The 17631-nt window shown below is 47.7% G+C and overlaps 1 protein-coding gene and 1 long non-coding RNA gene across 13 annotated transcripts in view; one reads left to right on the top strand and one right to left on the bottom strand.

Annotated features, from left to right (window-relative positions):
• Nucleotides 1–3814: 3814 nt before the first annotated feature.
• On the bottom strand, nucleotides 3815–15171 carry LOC116236118 (uncharacterized). Of its 3 annotated transcripts, none has more exons than XR_004168490.2 (5): nucleotides 14401–15171; nucleotides 13575–13748; nucleotides 9734–9910; nucleotides 6324–6556; nucleotides 3815–5258 (listed from the first exon to the last, which is right to left on the bottom strand). It is a non-coding gene; the product is annotated as an uncharacterized LOC116236118 (long non-coding RNA). The 3 variants fall into 3 exon arrangements; XR_016460263.1 differs by having other exon boundaries at nucleotides 9763–9910; XR_016460262.1 differs by lacking the exon at nucleotides 6324–6556.
• Nucleotides 15172–15247: 76 nt separating this feature from the next.
• The window catches only part of RFX2 (regulatory factor X2), a 55299-nt gene continuing 52915 nt past the window's right edge, over nucleotides 15248–17631 (top strand). For 7 of the 10 annotated variants that reach the window (XM_031604634.2, XM_031604629.2, XM_090125951.1 and 4 more), the window contains exon 1: nucleotides 15248–15519. The gene's annotated coding sequence lies outside the window, so the exon portion shown is untranslated. The remainder of the gene's footprint in view (nucleotides 15520–17631) is intronic. The other 3 variants (XM_031604635.2, XM_031604636.2, XM_031604633.2) reach the window with 3 other exon arrangements.

Here is a 17631-nt window from a genome sequence, read left to right as displayed (position 1 = left end):
GGCATCTCCAGAATCCCACCTCAGAAGCATTGGGCTAAGTGGCAAACATTGCCCAATACCCCACTCTAGACTGAAACACCACAGTGGTTTATTCTGTTCTTTGTATAAGGCAGCTGGGAGAAAACAAGCACTGTTTCTGCAGAGTAGCCCAGTGCTTGTAGAATGGTGAAGCATGGGTAAAGCTGCCTCCCCAACCTGGAGGAACTCAAACCCACATCTACAAGAGCACGCCAGCTTCAGCATGGCACAGTGCCTGCCCTGGGAGCCACCAACTGCCCTCCTCCAATGCCTCACTGTGTTATCTGCTGAGAGCCCAGACCCTGCGGGCAACCAGGACAACATGAGATTGCACAGCCTGGAAGCCCAGGGAGAAGCACCACTACTTCAGGTGGACGTGGGATTGTCCAGGAGAATCAAGGTGTTAATGCCACGTGGCCCTCAGCACCTACAGAAGAACAGCACAAGCAGCAGCAGTTTTTGGAGTACCCAAATATACTCGTATCATGAAACATCAGCACACGAGCAGACGGCCAAAGTGCAACCTAGCTGTGTGATTTCTCTTGTGAACGCAGGGCTGAGGGAGCCCAACCCAGCCATGCATTTCATACAGCAAATGTGGGCTGTAGATAAAAAATAAAAATGCCAACATACATACTCTCCTCACCAGCTCCATTAAGCAATCCAGCTATGGCCCTATACTTTGTGATGCTTTGCTACAACCACAGCTGTGCTGCACAAACCTCGCAGTGACAACTCACACTTCGTTCCCACAGCTCGATGGGTGGGGGAGCAGGATCAGGAATGAGCACACGCTGTTTGTGGGGGAATTAACCCTCTGCAACATGCCACAGCTGTTAGAAACACGAACACACACCCAGAGAAAAGCCTGTCGAGAGAAAGCTCCCTTTTAATTACATCTGTGTGAAAGCAGAAGTCATTTAACTACAAACCGCCCCCTGCTTTGAGCGCTACATCCTGGAGACCTGCAAGTTTATGAACTATTTCATGGAAACAGCTCTGCTTCCAGAACAAAGTAACAGTGTGACTGCGTGCACCCACGACAGGCAGAGCTACAGAGGTGGAGGTTTCATTGATAATAGGATCTCAATATGCCCTTACTCAAAACTTCAAAATATGCCCTTACTCAAAGCTTCAAAAACACCCATTCAAATTAAGGTTATGTTCATCAGTCAGCCCAAAGCTCACTACCACAAGTCTGCTCTGCTCCCTGCTGCTTTCTTTCCCTTTTCCTCACACGGACAGCACTGCTGAGCTGCCCAGCTTACTGTGGCTGTCACATCACCTCACCAGGTATCCAGAAACAGAGCAGAAAAGCAGAAGCTGGACTTCTTGTTTTCACCGCGGATTTACGAAGTGAGGAAACAGATCCTTTACAGCCCAATTTTCCCCCTCTTAAACACCACCCGTACAGCGACAGCAGCTTTCCGAGCACCGTAACTTCTCCCTGGGCGATGCCACGGCACCAAACCCAGCCTGGCTGAGCCCACAGCAAGCGGGGTGTATGAGACGGGACAGCAGCCTCCGAGCCCACGGAGCCTCAGTCAACGGCGGCGCCCACAGAGCGGCTCCGGCCGCAGAGGCAGAGCAGGGCTGCGTGCAGCCGCGTTACGGGGCCGCCCTGCCTGCCACGTAACCCATCGCCGCTCCGCTCCCCGCAGCCCGGGCTGAACCCCCGGTTCTGTTTCCTCACGGACCGCTCGCTCCATCACGCATCTCTGCGGAGTAGAAATTCCCTCACGCTCAGAAATACACTTTTGGAGATGCGTGACCAGCTCCTACCGAACCCAAGGCGGATTTTCTCTCTGTTTTTTCCTCAGACTCGCAGCCGACCAGCACCAAACGCCCCAATCCCCGCACAACTCGTTCCGCAGCCCTTCGGTGCGGATTTTCTCCCTCGTTCCCTTCCAGCCTGCACTCGGCTCTCGCTTCCCACCCCGCTCACCGGCAGCTCCCGGCGCTTCAGCTCCGTTTAAAAGCACCTCGTTCCCCCCCCCCAAAAAAAGAAGCTTTAAGGAGCGCAGCCCTTCAACCCGATCCCCAAACACTCGTGCTTTTCACGCAGCCAAAGCTTTTTCCACGCGGCAGCCCTTCAGCGGCGCCCACCGCCCCACCCGCCCGCTTTCCTCAGTCCCGCCGCGCGCGCGCGTGCACGCGCCGTTACCTCAGGAGCGGGCGGGCGCGCGCAACCACCCGGCGCGACGCGGGAACAGCGGCCGCGCGCCGCCACGCGGGGCCCTTTAGCGCGCGCGGGAGAAGGGGGGCGGGGCCTCCGCTGCAGCGCGCTGCTCGAAAGACCGCGTGGCCACGCCCACCTCCTCCGCTGAGGTCACCCGCGGTTATTGACCCCGCGCTGCGGCGACACGTGGTGACAACGAGGGATCGACACGCCGGGCGCACGCGGCCCATTCCCGGCTGCAGGGGAGGGGCGAGTCGGCCCCGACCAAAAGCAGAGAGGAAGAGAACACGATGGAAACGGCCGCACGTCTATTTCCTATCCGTGCTACGAGGGCTTTGCCCCAGCAAGCAGAGGAAGTGGTGCGATGACTGCTCACAGGAAACGGGCTCGTGGGCAGCGCTGCAGCTCAGAGCACCGAGCACCAAGTGACAGCACCGAGCACCAAGTGACAGCACCCAGCACCAAGTGACAGCACCCAGCAGCCTGGCTGCAGCAGCCTGTGCTTCCTTGCGTGCCCCCTTTGCTTCTTTTATTTGTATATAGTAGGTCTTTGAGTTCTCAGTTGTGATGTTGCACAACAGCCAAGATAGTGTTTATCCTGATGGCCAAACAGCTGCATCCTCAAATGAGTTATTGCTGCTATCCTGCCAGCACAGACCACAAATTCCCCAGCCTTGTTTTTCCTGCATACTCCTCTCCCCAGCGCCTCCACTTTCCAGACACATTCCTTGCTCCCTTGTGGTGTGCAGACATGGGTCAGTCCTGCCAGCAGCTCAGGGACACAGCTGGAGCAGCAGCAGGTGCAGGGGAGAGGACAGCGCTGAGAACATCGCAGCTGCAAAACAGCCTCAGCACAGAGCTGGGGCTGCCAAACCGGCCCCAGGAACCTCACAGGGCGAGCTCTGCAGATTCGCAGACCCAGGAGCTGTTGCTGTTATGGCTGCCTGCCATCATCTCTTGCAGCATCTCCACCCTGCCCCGGCTACCTCACCTGCTCCTGTATAGCTCATCCATTTCCATCCAGATGGTGAATTAACTCTGGAGAGCGAGGATACAAATAACACTGAATAATAACAGATTGGATTGGAAGGGACCTTAAAGCCCAGCCAGTTCCAACCCCGCTGCCTGGGCTGTGGGGCACAGCTGAGGCTGTGCAGGGCCCCATCCGTGGCCTTGGGCACCTCCAGGGATGGGACACCCACAGCTCTGGACAGCAGTGCTGGGACCTCACCACCTTCTGAATAACGGATTTCATCCTCACATCCAACCTCAATCTCCCCTCTTTCAGTTTAAAACCATTCTCTTGTCCTATCACTGTCTGCCCCTGTAAAAAAATAATAATAATAATTGGTCTTCTTCCTCTTTATGAGCTCCCTTTCAGTACTGGAAGATTGCAATCCAGAGCTGTGGGCAGATCTGTGAAGTTAGCAGCCCACTAACCTTCTTACTCCAGTCGCGCCTTAATTGTTAATCAGTACCTGCTGTGCTGACAAAGGGCAGAGAAGTCTTGGAGACCCAAAAAAAGATTCAGTGGCACAGCCCAAAGGTTAACTGATGTGGCAGAAGTAACCAGTTCTATTTTGGATAATGGCCTGAGCCAGCAAGTGACCTGGGGCAAGCTGCACTTTTTTTTTTTCTGTTTGTGAGTGAGGTTGCAACACTACAGAGGTAGATGTCAAAGTGTCTGCAAAATTCAGAGCAAAGGGACCATCAGCAAAGGACCACATGAGAGCATAGCGTGTGATACTGAGCTGCTCTGGCTGCCTGCAGGAGATCAGCTTCCATCACCTCCTAACAACGGACTGTTGCTATTGACAGGCCTAACCCTTTGCAAACAAAGATGGAGTGGCCAAGCTTGAACTCCTGAGGTGGTAAATGCACCGCAGTGACTGCACCCTTTGTCAAGGATCACATTTGTGGGCTCTACATTTATGAACAATTAACTCAAGTGGAGTCCCAGGGTTCTCACTTTCCAAGGCAACAAAAGCAGGTTGGCTCAAGCACCTCCAAGTAGAGGAAATATTACCTCCAGTTAATAGGAATGCTGTACAGAAAAGCTCACATGGGCTGAGCTGCAGCTCTGACTGCTGGGCCAGGTGACACCAAAAGCTCTTTGCAAGCAACAGCTGTTCAAATCACCAGCTTGAGCCTGATCTCACTAAATTCTCGTGCCATCAAAATTACAGCCAGTGTGAATTATATATACAGACACGTTGGGGCAGGGAGGAAGCATGAGAAGCGTGTCTTAGTCTTTCACTTGTATCTACTGCCTGCACAGATACTTGCAGTCGCTGGGACTTGAAAGGGTTTTATTCCAGTTTCTCATCTGATGCCACGTGCTACAGCACGTCTCCTGCCAAGAGCAACAGCCAAAGCAAAGCTGTGAATTTTATAGCAAAGGCCCAGATAGGTAAGCACTGTGCCTTGCTGCTTGCATCTGTAAAGCACGCCTAACAATTGAAGCCAGTTTTCTAAATGATCAATCCATATCAGGGCATTAATTAATAATTAAGATTTTTCAAATTAACAAAGCTGTCAAACCTCTGCATGGAGTTCTAGTTTTAGGTTGATACAGATGAATGGTCACATCTACTGTCCTGACCAAAAAGGACCCAAAGCTGCAGGGACTGATTGCAGGGATTTGCTGGGGGAGAACAGGAAGAGTTCCTATGGAACAAGCTCCATGAAAACACCAGGCAAATCCAAAGTATTCAAGGAACACCAAAAAAGGGTTAAAAATCCACCACCACAGCATACCTTTGCCCTTTGAAGAAGCCTTTCCATTATTCTGTTGCTCTTAATAGTGACACAAGAAGAGAATGTGGGAGAGGGGGAGCTGGCTGCAAGTTAAGCAGCCTCGAGTTGTGCTGATAGTGCAGGCTCAGCTGAGGTGCTGTGCAATGCCATCAAGGGCAGAGGTGGGAGAGATGTAGGATAAGAGCTTTAATATGATCCAGGATAAATGCAGATTGGGCTCCTGTACTTCGTGCTTGTGCATGCCAAATCACCTGACTCCTGTTACAAAAACATTTCCTGTGACTTACAGAATTCACTCCATGTTCTGGAAAAAAAAAAAAAAAGATAATAAATTCCATTTGCAAATTTTTTTCTATCTTAAGCAAAGAATCAGCTCTTAATACAGCTGTGGACACGCAGAGAAAGTGGAAATAAGTTCCTTGTTTAGGTAACTCATTCCCCATATGGAACAAGTCACATCTGCCCACTTGTGTGACCCCAGGCAGTTTACACAACACACCACTTTCATCACCCTTCCAGTTCATCCCTGGTATTGGATCTGTAAGCTATTCTGAGCTAGCAATCCTCCAATAAAGTTCACAACATTTCCAGCTCCAGAGTTACTGGTAGCAAGTGACTCAACCCAAAGCATGGTTGTACCTCAGGTCAATGACCTGAAAGATAACAGAAGGGTGGGGGGCAGCCAATGCACCATTTCATCAATTTCTACATGAAGGAGAAGGAATGCACTGAGAAAACAGCCCAGTAAATAAGTGGTCACAAGGAAGGATGGGAGACAGAGGAGTTTGTTTAGCACACAGGCATTTCTCAACTTCAGCAGCACATCTTATCTTTCCCACCAAGGACTTGTCACATCTTTCTGGTCACATGAAAGAGTCTATAGCAAATAGGCGTAGGTCTCTCTGGAGTACAAAAGAAAAACAGCTCGCTAAAATCCCAAATTAAGGTCTAGATTCATATCAGCTGAACAAATCAGTGTAGCCTTAGCAAAGCCACAGTCTTCAACAGGACACAGCAGTTGATAAGGTGACCTTTAGCTGACTCAGTAAAGCCAGTTTATAATAACATGAGCCTCCTACAGTTTGGCTCTCGTAAATAAAATTGTAGGAAGCAGTGCGTTTGTCCTGTCTGTTGTAGGCACTTGTGTAAAGCACAGTACATTACAAACACATTCATGAAGAGTGAGGGGGATTAGGATTAGAATTTCTTGTCTATATGGTCATTTAGTTTGATGCTAGCTATCACTTCTCTCTAAAGAACTTATCTGTGTTCCCTGAACACTAAAGCTAAAAACCACGCTAGGATGTTATTTATACCCACAGGTGATTTCACTCTTTCAAAAGAATTTGATCCAAATTTAGATACATACAGAAGTTACACACAAAAGAGTGAAGTTGCTCCCAGCAGCTCAGGACAAAAAACACAGCTGCATCTCAGGAACTTCTGTAAAGCATTACATCTTCCTTGCTACTGTAGGATGAAAACAGCAGGCTTGCTTTCCTGATTACCAAGTCAGGTGTTGCAATGGTGTCACATGGTTTACCAGGCATGCCTTGCCCAAAGCAGAACAAAGTTGTGTCCTATCTGTCCTCAGCATTTAAACTGTGTCGTAACAAAAAAGAAAAAGAGGATGAGCATGTAATTACAGTAAGACACAGAACATGCACCCTCACTTAATTACAGCAGTCCAGATATCATCCTGTGTTCTTTAAGGCAACATAAACAGTACATCTGCTGATAGTGAGCTGGCTATACTTAGACTGCAATGAAATACCTATGCCCTAATAATTCAATCTTAAACGTTAATAATCCATAGGGCTACCTATTTTTGTGTATTTTTATGAGCAGTCTCACTAGTAAAAAAAAAAAAAAAATGCTTTGTCATAAATACATTTAACTTACCCATACAAACAACCCAAAACTTTTCTCTTTAATTGTTCCAAACTTCAACATTTTGTCACAGTTCAGGAGGGAAGAAGTGACCTGAAGCACTGAAAGTATTCACAGGACAGGCAGATGGAAGGCAGCTGCTCTGGATTTCAGAATAATTCAGACCCTGTAGGTTATTCTACATCAAGTAGAACACCTATTTAATCTTTGTCCTTCCTACAGGTTAGCCAGCAATGCCTACAAAGCTGCAGCAATGCATTGTTGAAGAAAACTGCCCCTCAACAGCCAAATCCAATGGCTTAAAGAAATCATTCTATAGCAGCTGGAATAGTTATCACCTCTTGCTGCTCCCACTTACCTTAGCTGCTGCAGTTTATGGCATAGGTCAGCCTCACTTTGCTGCTTCTATGGGCTACAAAGCCAAGCTTTGCATGGAGATGGACAAAGCAAAAAGCATGTGTACCTTTCTCCTGCACAGATTTTGGCAGTAAGCTGGAGTGCAAAGATGAAGACAAGTGCACCAAGCTTCACTACAGCTTGTCTATCAGAGCCTTACAGACTCAGCTATACCTCACTTACATACAACCAAGGTTGTGTGCTGCTATCCTTCTAGCAGACCATCAAGAGAAACCCAACCCAACATGTCCTTCCTACATATGCATGAACAGAGTCAGCCACCTAAGCCAGCAGATCACAGCTTTTTAAGACCCAGAAGGACAAGGAGCAAAGAGCTCATCCCAAGCTCCTACCTCACAGCTGGCAGCTGTCAGCCCTGCAAATATTTGCTAAGTCATTTCAAACAACTGAAATGCCTAACGTAATGTAAATAGCTTTCCTAAATTAGGGCACCCGATTTTACCTGATACTAATTTTGGTCATTTCTCATTTGCACTTCTTTTAATACCACCAAAATGCATGAGAAGGTGCTGCAAATTTAGGGCAGTAATCTTACCAACTGCATACCTATAACTGGAAGGCATATAACTTTAGTGCAAAACACCCCAGTAGCTGGTTTGTTCTAAGAACTGATTTTACACAGCTACAGACTGGGCAGCAGTCACACATACTGCTGTGTCAGAATGGAAATGGAGAAAATAACTCTACCTGTAAGGAAATAAAAAGCTGATGAGAGCGTAACATTTTCAGTCAGAAGCTGTCTGTTATTAATATTAAGCTAGAAAAAAGGAATGTAAAAAACAAATCCTTTTTTTATTTTGCCAGCATAGCTGCCTTCACACAAGACATTTTTAGAAGTGGTAGTAACAGCCTAGGGGTAGGGATTTTTCAGTTTTGTTTTGGGCATTTCTTTTCTGCAATCCCAGTGAATGCTGTTGCACTGACTAAACAGTAACATAAACTAGATGCTCATTGACCTCACCCTCTAACAAAGCACCTCTCCTTAGTGGCTCCTCCATCCTTCCAGTCAGGAAGTTGTTGTTGACACACTCCAGGAACCACCTGGGTTTCTTATGACCTGCTTCCTGACCTGTCCCTTCTAAAAGGCTAGTCTCTGCCCATTGCAGCACTCCAGCTGTGGGAGCCATCTCACCATATCTGTGTGATCCCAACAGGATTGTGGCCCTGCAACTGCACACCTATCTCTAACTCACCATGTTTATTTCCCATATTTCCTGTATTAACACACAGGCTTCAGAAATGTACCCTGGTGCATAGACTTTCTAGAAAGGGTTTGTGGGATTTCTTCTTTCCTTACATACATGTGCCTGAGGTGACCCCACTTAAGCCCTGCTTTGTTGATCTTGTGTTCCATTCCTGCCATATCACCCCGCTGACCCTGTCTGCTGCTCCCTCCCAGGACTGCTGGTTTCTCTCTTCTAACCTGTCTGTAGTTGTATGGAAAAGTGAGAGAGTCATTTATACTCCTTGCAACAGAAAGGAATTTCCATGTTTTACAGAAGGGAATTTCCCTGTTCTACTAGAATCTGATGCCAGAACTATTCAGTCACTGAGAGTTTAATTACTTCAGTGTTGCCTCCATATAGAAGCTGTGTTGACACACACTGTATTGATTCAGTTATATCAATATGACAGTCTTTGGCCACATCCAAGCTTTGGACACATTCTCTCTCAGTTCCTGTGGGTCGAGGAGGCATCTCTCCATGCTGGGTGTGGCACACAGACCCATATCAGCCAAGGCAGCATAACTGCTTTTTCCAATACGCAATGCCCAGGATTTCCAGCCAGCCATAGCCAAACCAAGCAGGTAAAACTCCAGATAAATACTGAGTCCTTTAATTCTGCTGAAAGGAAATTTCTGGGGTCAGAGAACATTTGGATTTCTGGCCATGCTAAAAAAAAAGTAATGGCTGGAGGAAGACACAAGGTTGAGACCAGCAACCTGTTCAGAGTACGGCTCAAATCCACTGGACTTCTGGGCTCATTCAGACCAGCAGCCACCTCTCTAAGCAGAGCACAGTGCACAAGGTACAGCAGGTATTGCATGCTGCCTCCAGCCTTACTGCACTGTGTATTTTGCTGCAAATTGTTGTGAAACTTGCTGCCACTCAGCAGCAAGGGAAAGGGAAGGGCTAGATGCCCTTTCTTTCGCTCATTTTCAGGCTCACCTTTTTTCCCTCAGTTTAGATAAGAAAGAAAAGCAGCAGTGCTGTGGTGTGCTTGCATGACAGGACAGTGCCTGTAACATTAGAATAAGTGCAGCCCTGAATTCACTTTCTTGCTGAAGAAACACGTAGGCAGTGTGTTGGCAGACAATGATGTGCATTCTGGTGCCATTGGGAAATTCCAGTATGGCCTTGGAAAATCAACTTTTAACAGATTTGTTTTTTTAAGTCCAGCCAAAAGCACGGAAGAGAGCCTTTATTTGACCAGCAGCAAATTGAGAAATTGATGATGCAGAAGACAACATACCCAGGGCTATGATTTGAGCAGGCACTCACTCAGCAGAATCAGCATGCAGCACTGCTCCAGATGTGGCAGCTCTGTGCAGGAAAGGCCATAGTTTCAGTTTTGCTGTCAGTCACTTGAAGGGGTTTTCCCAGGAGTTTCTGCATGGAGATTTACTCTGTTCTCAAGCTGAGCAGCCACCTGCCCACAAAAACAGAACTTATCCCATTTGCATCACAAGTTAAAATCACTGATAAGTTAAATTTTTCATTGATATTATATATATATATGTTAAAAAAATTGATTAGCTTAGACAATCTTCATACCTTGCATTGGATGATGCTATATATGCTTTGGTAAAACACATAGATGGAGCCACCAGTTCAAGCTCCTCATATTTTACATTAGGTGTGCAGAGATTACTCAGCAGTAAAATCTGACACTGATGGGTGAACTTGACACAGAAAGCCTTCTGATAGTAAAGTGCTGTTTGGGTTTGATGTCTGATGGGTAACGATAAGGATTCTCCCCATTAGAACTGGCTGAACATGAGCAAACAATTTTTTTTTCTTTTTTTTTTTTTAAGAAAAAAGGACAGAAGAGTTTTTTCTTTTGTTCTTGATTTCATTTTCTCAGTAAAACAAGGCAATAATTTCATTTGTATTTCATTATCAGCTACCAAAACTCTATTTTTCACAGATAAGGAAGGATCACATGATATTTGCAGGGCTTTTACTGTCATAAAAAGACTATTTTTGGTCCGAATTTCCTTTCATTCAAACTAATTCAAACAGTCCCTTTGTGCAGCGATTATGAGACAGGATTTAACTGTGTTCCAGCTGCCCTCCTGTGGGTAGGAGATAACTGTAGCAAACATGATACCTCACCACCAGGCCTTGTTTCTTCTTTTTCTTCACCCACAGCTTTCTTACAAGATTCATTCAGCAGATCCACGTTGGTACTATCCAATTTGAAAGGGATGAGATCTGGCATATGCAACAGCAGCAAGAAAGAGGGGAAAACTAGTTCCAGACACAACAAATGACAGACAGGTTCTAATTAAAAATAGCAACCCTATGATTATTATCCAGCCTCCCAGGATGGAGCTGGCTAACTTCCAGGAGGTGCTTTATCAAAGGTTGTATGCTGGGCATTATTAAGCATTTTAGGCTACTGCTGGCAGGGTGAGACAGAGAACCTCTACTTTGGAATTCATATAATAATTGACACTTCTGAAAGCATAAGAACATACCAAAATGTTTTACACGTGTCTTGCAGAGGAGCAGATTCCACGCAAGACATAAAAGAGAAGAGAAACCTCCCCTAAAAGTGATAACAGATCTGCAGCAACACATTGCAGGCAGAACTGAGCTGGGAAGGACTGCAGGTGCCTCTTAAGGATTTCATTAACCTCTTAATAAATTTGAGCAGTGATCCAAAGTAAACACGATGCAATTCAATATGACCAAATGCAAAGTATCCTGCTTAAGTAGGAATAAGTGACCATGCTACTGCAGGAAGAGAAACAACCACCTACATAGCATTTCTGTAGGACAGACCTAGATTTTTCTTAGCAAAAACAAGAGAACTGGGGAGAAGAGAGAGAGCAATCCTCAAACATATCAGGTGCTATAAAGAAAAAGATGTAAATCTCATTCCCATTTCCCACATGAACAGAACAACAGGGATGAACTTACTGCAACAAGTGAGAATTAGGCTGGAAATGGGGAGGGGGGAAATTGCCCAGCTTGCATACTCTGACTAAGGAGAGGCTGGGACATCATTGTTTAAGATGCAAGACTTTAAGAGAAGGTAAGAGTAAAAGCTGTCAGATAAGACATAGGTAAAGGAGGTCCTGCTTTTTGTTGATTTATAAGTGTATCAGATGATTTCTCACAAACTGTTCATTTTCTATTTTACTGTTTATTAATCAATGACACCTTCATGGAAAAGTTTCCTTTTAAATAACCTTGCTTTAAGGACTACAGTCCTTTGAAAGAAAAGTGAATTACTTTTATTTTAACTTCTGAATATTGCAACCAGGATGACTTTGAGGCTCACACACTCAACACTGTCTTGTGAATTTTTCCAGGGTAACACTGACAGCAACCTACTGAAAACTAACTTCAATCCTGTGATCAGATGCAAACCCAAAAGCCTTCCACGTTCCTGCAACATTCAGCCTCTCTGTTTTATATTCTCACTCACTTTCAATCTCTTTCTCCCCTTTTTCCAGTAACTCTGTTCCTGATATGTTAGGTAACAACACCAATAATCCTGTGGGTTTGGAGCTGGCTGTGTTATTGGAGTCTCCATGGGTACAAATTCCACACACTTCCTTGGCTTAGGCTCTGACATACTTTTCAGAAAACGTTACAGAAAAAATCATCATGAAACCCCTTATTCCATGTCAGTGTGATGCTTCCCCTTGTTCATGTTAACACGTCTAATGGAGATTTTTCTCAGCCATTGAGAAGAGCATGCAGAGATTTCACTGTGATTCTCCAAGAGAAAAAGAAAGAAAGCAAAACTCAGAAGTTTTCTGTCAAGTTTTATAAATTTGCTGTTTTCCTTGGCAGCACCTGCTTTCAAAAACTGTTCAAAGACTGAGCACGTATCAGTTTTCATTATGCAAGGCTTACTGCTGGAACTAAAATAAATGGGATAGGAAGCAGGGAGCAGAGTGCTTCCCTTTCTACTCCAAAGCTCTTATAAGCTTGGGTCTGTGCTGCACTCCTTGGTGATTTTAACCTTGAGAGAAGGATGCAGAACTGAGTGAGCAGGGCATGACAGCTCTGAAGCAGGCAGGTTAACACACACTCCTGCTCCACTTGCCTGCAGTAGGAGGCAGGACATATCCCTGCTTCTTTTTAAAGCTGTTAATAATTTCTTATTTAGGAATAAAACTGCACCAAACCTTAAGCACAAAGCCAGGCTCAGGGTCATCAGCATCATCACTGTGACCCTTTTGTTAGAAAACTAAACCTTTTAGAATATAATCTTGTCACCTAGTACTAATGCAATGTGACAATGATTAAAAGCTTCACATTACTAGCAGTGTCTTACTTTCACCATCTCTTTCTTAGGGACAGACATAAAACAGCCTGCATTAATGACAGAAAACAAGAGAACTTGTCTCTTCTTTGCAGAATGTCTGGCACAAGGTGGGTCAGCAAGAGTTGACCATATTCATTTCCAAGGGAATTGCTTGAACTACCTGAAAAGATTTGTACACACTGATTTGTTTTTATAGGAATCTGTATCCAGACGACTATCACCACCCAGCAGAGGAAGAATGTGAGGTGCAGTACCAAACGTTCTCTTTCTTTCCCAGTATGACAGAATAAATCTCACAGTCATGGGCACATTTCAGTCTGCATGCATTCAGGACATCTGCTGCTGTGGCAGAGGCAAGGACTTCATGTCAAGACTTAAAAATGTATGCCTGAGGCTACAAATACCCTTCTTCATAGAGCAAACTCTTTCAGGTCTCTCCTGGTCATTTTCCTCTTCTGGGAAGGGACTTCAAGGAAACAGCACCTGATGAGTTCTGCTGAATTTCCAGCTTGAGTTGTTTCCAGGAGGGCACAGAGGCTATGCTTGCAAACATCTATTAGCATACGCATAGAGGAGACATTCATTTACAGGCAGAAACAAGAGTAACAAGAATCTTTTGCAATTCTCATCCGGGGACCATAGGTTTTGTATCTGTCACTGCCAACAGCATAAAAATACCAGTTACATCTTCCAACCACGGACAGACACTGATGTGGTACACGGTTTTCTCCAGTGTAGTGTGCCAAAGTCCTGCAATGCCAATCACATGCAAATGGCTATCTGAGCAGTGACAGGACTGCAAATTTACCTGCTCAAGGCGGGCACTGCGAGCTGTTCTCAGTTATTGCAGCCAGTAGATGGCTCCTCAGTACACTCTTTAGCTCCGTGCTCAGCAGAGACTTCCAGCTATGCAGCAGCTCAGCCCGAGCCAAGCGTTCTGTAGACTGCTCCATAGCTGGTTCTTTAAAACTTGTGACAAACACTGCATCAAGAAACATTTGTTGTTAAATAGATAACTTGATGTGGCGTGATAAATTATGCTGTTCCTAGCCTTATCCAACGCATCCCCCAGGTCTAACTTCAAGCACTCCAATCATGTTATTCCACCCACAAAAGAAATGCAGCCCTTTCTGGGGTGAGAAATGGAAGCTGTGCAACTGCATGGGGCGATGCTGCACAACAATTTGCTTTTATTTCTAAAGAATTTGCATTAAAACAGGATTCCTGCTCCCTGTCTGCATCAGCTGCCTGTACTCCACTCCAATCCATAATCCTCTGTTTGTTATTTGTGACTTCACAATTGGTCGCTATGGGAACGATTTTGATGTCATGGAGAATTATTAGTTCAGGTAGGGAGAAATCAGCAGCAGAAGCAAACGAACTCTTAGGAAACAAAGAACCTGTTTACATGCAAATGTTGCTGTGCGGAAGGGCGAGGGAACAGAAATGCAGCTAATTCGAGGAGTCTGCTTCCAGCTTTTTGCCAGTTACCCACGAGCCAATAGGAACTTTTCAATATTTAATATAGGAAAGAAAAAAAAAAACTTAAAAAAAAATAGTACTAACAGAGCTTGCTGGATCACCAGTTTGTGTGGGGCCTCCAGATGCATCCACAGTATAAAACACAGGCTCACCTTGTGCCATGCCAAGGGTAGTTGACAGTCTGTGCTTTGGGGTGAATGGGGATGCCTCTCCTCACCACTCACTTTCCCATGGTCCCCACTGCAGGGCTGGCGCTGCTGTCTTTACATGGCAGAGATGGGTCTGTGCTCTCCCTGCACCCATCATCCTGCTCCACCAGGCAGCCCCTCAGTCACCTCAGTGCCAATCTCATCCCAGTCACCTCATCCCCACCTCGTCCCCATCACCACAGCGTCCCAATTCTTACCCCGCTGCCTCACCCCCAGTTCACCCCCACTCACCTCATCTCCCCACTACCTCAGCCCCATTTTGTCCCTTCACTCCACCAGCATTTCACCCCAGTGGTCCAAAACCACCTCAGTGCCTTCTTGTCTGTCAGCTCAGCTCTGCATTGTCCCCACCACCTCAGTTATCCCACCTCACCCCCATGTTGTCATCATTATCCCAACCCCATCTCACCCCCGTCACCTCAGCCCCACACAGCCCCTGTCCCCACTCCCTCACCCCCAGTTCACCCTCCCTCACCTCAGCCCCACACAGCCCTCACTCCCTCAGCTCCATCTTGTCACCTCAGTTCATCCCCACATCAGCCCCGCTACCTCAGCTCCACCTTATCCCCGCCACCTCAATCCCGTCACTTTACCACAATCACCATCCTGGCCTCACTACTCCTCCTATCTTGTCCCCATCACCCCGGCCCCACATCGCGCCCTTTTCCCGCCCGCCTCACAGCGCCTCTCACTCACTCACTCTCACCCCCCCCACCCTCCTCCCGCCTCCCGCCGAAGCGCCAAAGCGCCCGCCAACTCTCAGCCCCGCCCACTCCCCTCTACCATTGGCTGATCCTCAGAACATCCCGCCTTCCTTTTGATCGACAGTCTCTAAGCCAACCAGCGGCGGCATCTAGCCGGCCACGCCCTCTCCCCCCCTCAGAGGAGCGGGCGGGGCCGGGCGGTGACGCGCGGGGAGAGGGTAGCAACAGTTGCCTCGAGACCCGGCGCGAGGCGCCATAGTGACCGTAGCCCTGGAGACTGTTCCTTGCCAACGGGAGCGGCGCGCAGCCCCGGCGGCCGGAGCGCAGCGCGACCCGCTGAACCCGGCGGGGAGGGCAGGTGAGAGGAGCCGGTCGGATCTCGGAACCGTTTGGAGCTTTTATTATTATTATTATTATTTTAAACTCTTAGGGAGAGGCGGTGGAACGGGACGGGCCGGGCCCGGCTGTGGGGCGTCCCGCTGCTGAGGGGACGCGGAGCGGGACGGCTGAGCGGGGCGAGGCCTCGGCCGGGCGCCGTGAGGTGAGGGCGCAGCTCGAGCCGCCCGCCGGGCCCCGCTGCCCTCAGGGAAAGTTCCGGGGCGGAGCGGGGTTTTGGGGTTTGAGGGGGGTTTTGTGTGTATGGTGCGGTGTTCCGGGGTTAACAACTTCCACCCGCTTGGCTTTGGGAGTTATTGATGGATTTGTTGGTTTGGTTTTTGATTTATCGGGTTCTTTGATTAACGCGCGTTGTAAACGTTAGAGCTCCGTGAAACGGAGCAAAAGTCCCGGAACCGAACGAGTTTTTTTGTAGGAATCTGACGAACGAGAGGAAAAACGGAACGCTGTGAGGGTGCGGTGGGAACCGGGGCGGGGAGGGAGCGGCGCCGGACCCGGCTGAGCCGCTCATCCCGCCCTGCTGACACCGCCCGGCTCGTCCCGCCGTGTGAATAAAGCACGTTGTGCCACCGGAGCTGCTTCCTCCCCCTCCCCCGGAGCGGGGCTGTGTGTGTCTGTGCGCCTGTTCCCAGCGTGAGTTCCTGCGTTGGGATTCGATCTTTCCTTTCTTTGACTTAGGGATGAAAGTGATTGTTTTCTTGGGTTTGTTTTTGGAGGAAGCAAACCGTACTTATCGAAGCGGGGTAAAGTATAACTTGGAAAAAGGCTTTTTTGTTGTTCCTTAAAGTGGCCACGCGCTGCTTCAGAGCCATTGGTTGGCCGAGGTTTTCTCATCTGCTCCAACCCAAACTTTTTGACTCTCAGTTATAAACCCTTGGAGAACGCAGAGCCATTGCTGACATGGGGCGGGGGAAGAAAGAAAACAGAAATCAATCAAAATGTAAAGGCTCATTCTGCTGTGAGGCTCATTCTGTGAGTGAGAGGCAAGTTCTTTGCTCTGAGAGTGGTGAGGTGCTGGAACAGCTGCCCAGAGAGGCTGTGGATGCCCCGTCCATCCCTGGAGGTGTTCAAGGCCAGGTTGGATGGGGCGCTGGGCAGCCTGGGCTGGTATGAAATGTGGAGGTTGGTGGCCCTGTATGCAGCGGGGGGGTTGGAGATTCACAATCCTCTCAACCCAGGCCATTCTGTGTTTCTGCTCTATTTGACTTCCTGCAAGGGTTTGCTTGAGTTCAAGATGAACCCATCTCCTCATAGGACTGAGCTGTGGGATCAGATGCTGACATCAGTGCTGGGATAGGGGGCTTCCACGGAGGCTTTGTTGTTTAATTTTGAAAATCATATTTAAAAAAAGAAAAAAAGAAGCTGTTGTCTTAGCACTCGATATCGCTGTCCCAAGGGGTGTGACGTTAGTTTGAATCTTGCTGGACACCTTACATTTTGCCTTGAGGTGCGTGAGGTTGTGGGTGTGCTCTGCTTTTTGTTTTAAGCCTTGAGAGTTCGGTTTCTCAAAGCTGTTCCTGTACAGCAGGGTTTGGGAATGCCAGTCTTTCCAGAAGGAACTTGGGATCCTTGTGTAAGTGCGAGATCTTGGCCTAAAGGGCAAAAACACATGCAAAAGTGAGGGTTGACAGCTGGAATTTCTTTGTCCCTACTTGCCTTCTGCATAATGGGAAAAATACCAGTGAATCCAAGAGTGCTGATAAGGAGCATCCAGTGCTACAGAGGAACGCCAGGTCTGTCAAACTTCCCAGTGGTTCCCTTGGGCAGTCCCTGCCTTGCATTTCCTGCTGTGCCATTTACATCTCATGAATTCCTCTTCTGGCATCATGTCCCTGTCCTGGGGCCCTGCATGCCAGCCCTGTTTGCTGTGGAAGAGCCCAAGAGCACGAAATCCCAAGGCTGGGGAGCAGCAGGGACATAGACTGCTGGAGAGGAGGAAACAAATGGCGTGGCTGTGGCTACAGCCCAGGGCAGCAAATCCATCCTCACCCTGCAGTCTGCCCTCTCTAAGAACGATTTGTATGTTTGTCACATACGTTTGCAAGGCTGGCATGCAGGTCAAGGTGCAGCCTCA

Source organism: Phasianus colchicus, chromosome 28, assembly GCF_987193195.1.
Source record: "Phasianus colchicus chromosome 28, bPhaCol1.hap1.1, whole genome shotgun sequence".
In the NCBI taxonomy this organism is placed as follows: Eukaryota; Metazoa; Chordata; class Aves; order Galliformes; family Phasianidae; genus Phasianus; species Phasianus colchicus.
Note: the sequence above shows the minus strand (reverse complement) of the source record. Positions and strands in the feature narration are given on the sequence as shown.